Source organism: Rattus rattus, chromosome 1 (genome assembly GCF_011064425.1).
Source record: "Rattus rattus isolate New Zealand chromosome 1, Rrattus_CSIRO_v1, whole genome shotgun sequence".
NCBI classification, from domain to species: domain Eukaryota; kingdom Metazoa; phylum Chordata; class Mammalia; order Rodentia; family Muridae; genus Rattus; species Rattus rattus.
Window position 1 is genome coordinate 237,831,774 of NC_046154.1, and position 4,959 is coordinate 237,836,732.

At 44.2% G+C, this 4,959-nt stretch overlaps 1 non-coding gene across 1 annotated transcript; it reads left to right on the top strand.

The window, feature by feature from the left end:
* The first annotated feature begins 3,142 nt into the window (after positions 1–3,142).
* Positions 3,143–3,274, top strand: LOC116890537. The gene has a single exon (XR_004386718.1). It is a non-coding gene; the product is annotated as a small nucleolar RNA SNORA17 (small nucleolar RNA).
* The last annotated feature ends 1,685 nt before the right edge of the window (positions 3,275–4,959 follow it).

The following is a 4,959-nucleotide window of genomic DNA, read 5'->3' on the forward strand; positions in this document are numbered from 1 at the left end:
GTCTCCTGCCTTTATGTCTGGCTTGTGATCTTAGCTTCATGTCTAAGAATCTGTTGCCAGGTCTGACGTGGTGTTGATTTACCCCTGGGTTTTCTTCTAACAACTTTGCAGTTTTAGGTTTTACATTTATGCCTTTGATCCATTTTGAGTTAATTTGGGAGAGAGGGAAACCCAGCCTCACCCTTTCTGATGTGACTATTTGATGACCCAGAACTCTTTGTTGAGAATAGTTTCCCACTAAGTGGTCTTGACACTTTTGCCAAAAATCATTATCTATAACACATTGTTTTATCTCTGAGTTCTTAATGGTACTCTCTGCGGCTATCCTTAAACAACACATTAGTCCTTTGATTGCTAACGCTTTGTTGGAGGTTTTCAACTGGAAATGTGTGAACTTTTCTACTTTGTTCTTTTTCAGAACTGTTTTGAAGAACCATGCCAGTTTATTTGCTGATACTTTAAATTTTATAAAAGAACATTAACTTCTTTTCTCCTTCCTTCCTTCCTTTTCTCCTTCCTTCCTTCCTTCCTTCCTTCCTTCCTTCCTTCCTTCCTTCCTTCCTTCCTCCCCCATTCTCTCTTGCTCCAATCTTTATCTAAGACAGTCTCACTGTATGGCCCTGACTAGCCTGTGACTCACTGTGTACACCAGGCTCAGCTTTAACTCACAGAGATCCTTCTACTTCTGCTTCTCCAGTGCTAGGATTAAAGCCATGCTCCACAAACACCCAGCATGAACATTTATTTCTGTAAGCAAGTCAGCTGGGGAGGTGAGGAGATGACTCAAGGGATACAGCACACGCCTTGCAAGCAGGGAGACTGGAGATAGGGTCCCCAGAGGATCTATAAAGTTAGATATAGTGGGAAAAAAAAACCCCACTTAATCCCAGTGGTCCTTCACTTTGTCAGGAGAATACCATGAGTTCATAGACCAGCTAACACCGGTTACACAGTACTGAACATCAAGAGACTCACTCTCAAACAAGGTGGAAATGAGGGTGCTAAGGCCTGCATACATGTTCACGTGTGAATACATGAATACCCCACTCGACCCACACACACAGTCAGCTGGGATTCTAAAGGGTGGGGGAGGGAGATGCACTGAATCGGTAGATCTCTTTGGACAGCTCTGACATCTTAATCAATTTTAAGCCTCTGGATATGTGAAGCCAGGAGCACTTCCCATTGTCTTAGACCATCTTAAGTTTATTTTTTAAACTTAGCTTTAAGACTAAGCTGCAGCATTATCTGTCATAAAATAGGTACTATTTGTCCTGTGCACAGCATTGCCTCTTTTCATTAGGTTTTCTGTGGCCAGTTGTGTCTCCAAGGTAGAACAGATTGCTGTTGCTTTAGTTGAGCACCAGATGAGGTACTTGGCTTGCACTGAGGGGCTCATGTTGAATGAAAATTATGCTTCTCTCTATTCTTTGGATCAGCTTGTAGAACCGAATGTGGGCAGATTAAATCAATGTACATATGATACAGCTCACTATAAAATACTTGCTCGAACAATTTTGTTTTCACAAGCCAACAGGAATAGACAGGAGTAAAAATAAACACCGGTGCCAGATTACAGACTTCCTGATCAGCACATGTTGATAGGAAATTAATGTGCATGTATTGAAGTAGCAGAAGACGATGTGTTCTGAGGTCTCTCTGAAAACAAGTTAACATGGCGACGCAAGCTAATGAATCAGCGATATTCAACACAGTAGCACTTCCAAGTGTGAGTGTGTGTTGACGCTTGTACAAAATGATTACATTTAAAAGTTAAACCCTAAGTCTCAATGTAATAGGTTGGTTGTCTCCAAGGCTTACTCTAGAAGGAGACAAAGACACAGCAATAATAAAACAGCAACACAGCAACAACATTTGATGTAACTAGTATTTTCTTTTTACCATGCACAAAGACCTGTTCTGTATGTTTTAAGCATGCTAATTAATTTGATATTACTCTCTTCGTTCAGCAAATGCTTACTGTTCATTTTTTTCTGAGTCAGGCATTATTTTAGATCATTCATATTCAAGAAGGAGAGACTTTGCAAATGGAAACATTTGAGGCAATTTTGAAATACTTAGCATGTTATAACTGTGAAGTTGCTATTGTCTTTGAGTGAGTCGTGGTCAAAAATGTCCTTCAGTGCACAGGACAATACCCTGTAACAAAGAACTTCCCTGCTCCAAATATCAGTGAGAAGACAGAGAAACCCTGTCTGGGCTATAGATACACAACAATAAAGAAAACAGGAAAAATGTGTGCTTTCATGGAATTTATTCTAGCAGACTAAAACAAAATATTTAAATAATAAAGATTTCTCATTTATATCAGAAAGTGGTATGATTTTTAAATTAGGAGGATAAGTATTAGATACATAAACATCTAGCCATTGAATGGTATAACATGCTTGTCTTCCAAAGAAAGAAAAAGAAAAAAAAGGTCATCAGGTTCTCTCCCTTCGGGAATGACATCTTTTAGTCTAAATTTCCATTGCCTGGATAGAAGCTCAGAGAGAGAGAGAGAGAGAGAGAGAGAGAGAGAGAGAGAGAGAGAGAGAGAGGCAGGCAGAGGCAGAGACAAACAGGCACAGAGAGAATCTGTTGCTAGTGAAGTCTTGGGATAAATATTTTTATGTGCCCAGTGCCTGGCAGTTAATGTTATATCTGTCAACTTTGCCTTGATGGGTTCTTAAAGCCAACAACAGTGTAGAGATCAAAGAAAAGAAAAGGTAGGAAATTTTCACCTGCAGGTAATTTAGAAGTGTGTGTGTGTGTGTGTGTGTGTGTGTGTGTGTGTGTGTGTGTGTGTACCCACATTAGAAAGGTCACTGAGTTTGGAGTCTTACAAAAAAGGTTTCATTGAAACAGAGCCTCTCTCACCCTCTTGATGCACAGTGGTACCAACATAGATTTTTTTTTCTAAGTATGTGCTGAGTAAGTGTGATAACATGCACATAACCATTATATACATGGTACAGCCGTTTCCCCTTAAATGCTAGCTTCCTTTTGTGGATATTGTTAGTTAATGGGTCTAGGGTTTCAGCCTATGAGAAGAAAAGTTCTGGAAATAGGTAGTGGCAATGGCTGTTCAAAAACGTGATCTCATTCAATGCAACTAAATGTGACATTCCAAAATGATTGACCTATCTCAGGATGCATTGCAGATATGGCTGCTGTGTCATATGTGCCTTGATAGGTGGCAGGGAGGAGAGAGGCTATATCTAAATTTAGTGTTCTGACCTATGAACTTCAGAATGATTAGTAGCTTACCATCCCCTGAAAAAAGTAAGCCTGAGACAACCAGTGCTTGCTGCCCACGCCCATCTGATTCCCAGGACCAGGAACAAGCTTAAAGTTAGAATAACCTTCCTGGGCCTGAGGGCTTTGGGCTGGAGTGAGGCCAAGACTGACAATCCTTGCATGGGACCACTCAGCTGGGCCATATGAGGAGGGAGCAAAGATGACCACCAGACTAGCACCATGTGGCTTAGATAGGAAACTAGCTTGACATTATCACCAGTCAGGTCCTTAGGGATATAGACCATGCCTAACATGACTTCTGAACAATACCATAATGTATGAGTAGGGCATAGCATTCCTGAGACCACCCCTGAGATGACCCCAGACACCCAGAGAGCCACAAAGCATAACAAAGAGGAGCAAGTAAGTGGTGGAGAAATGGGAGGAGAAAGAGAAGCAGATGGATGTGGGCACAGTGAAGAGAGGCAAGACTGGAGACTCGAGGGTAGTGAGGAAAAGCCTGATGTGAGTAGATGGGGAGACCACCTAGGATCATGGTGGGGTCCTGGCCTGTGCTGCCACTGGGGGCCATGAGTCTGTGGCCCTGCAGTAGCAGATATAGGTTACCACCAAAGGTCAGGTCTGGTCCTGGTCTGAGCTGATGCCCAGGGACATGTTGATGCCTGTTGATGTCTGAGGGCTGGGCAGAACTGGCACTACCCCTCACCCAGGCATCATGGGAGATCTTGGCACACGAGAGCAGAAACACTGCTGAGCAGACACTAGCCATTTGTAGTACTTGGTACAGCAGACTCCACACATTGCAGCAGTTGCTGGTGAGGCGACCCCAAGGATAGGAGCATGGGAGCACCTGGCCCTACTATCTGCCTCCTGTGCAGCTATGTCCGTGAGGGGAGAGATCCCCTTCCTTCCCCTTTGCCCTTGACACTGGTTGCAGGCAGGAGAGTTGATATTGATGGGGTCATGAGAGCAGGAGAGCTCTCTTTGCCCTTCATCTGCTACAGTTCCTGGGTAAGCAGGCCATGCACCTCACTTGGGCAGCATGGTAGAGCTGGCTCTGGATATGGGGAGTTTGAGTGAGCTGGTCCTGAGGGTGTGAGTGTGGGACAACTAGCCCTGCCTCTTGTCTGTTGGGTGGTGGCATGGATGAGGGAGAGACATCTTCCTCCCTTCCCCTGTCTGTCACCATCTATGGCAGGCAGGAGGGCTGGCCTTGGGGTCATGGGAGTAGGAGAACTTGCCATGTCCCTCCCCTGCTACAACCCTTAAGAGGGCAGTCCCTGTATCTCACCAGGGCAGCAGAATAGAGCTGACCATGGTATTGGGGGTTGCTGGTGAGTTGGACCTAAAAACATGAGAGTGGGAGAGCTGGCAGGCTGATCAGCTCAGATTCCACTCAGACCCACCCCAACATCTACCCAATCGATGAACTGCTAGAGTGCATGAAAAGCCTGGTCCTGTAGATCCAAAACTACAGGATGTCCACAACACAGGGCAACAAGAGGATATCCAAGAGGAGTTCCAGTGAGGTTCCAGTATTGATAGAATAGCAGAAGCCAGAGGCCTAGTACCAGACCAAGGAGTTATGGCCATGAACATTTTTGAAGAAAGAAGTGTGGACAAAATGGTGTACTGTGACACACTACAGCTTCCACACAAAGATTTTTCTTTCTCCGTTGGGGAGTAGGTTGCAAGAGG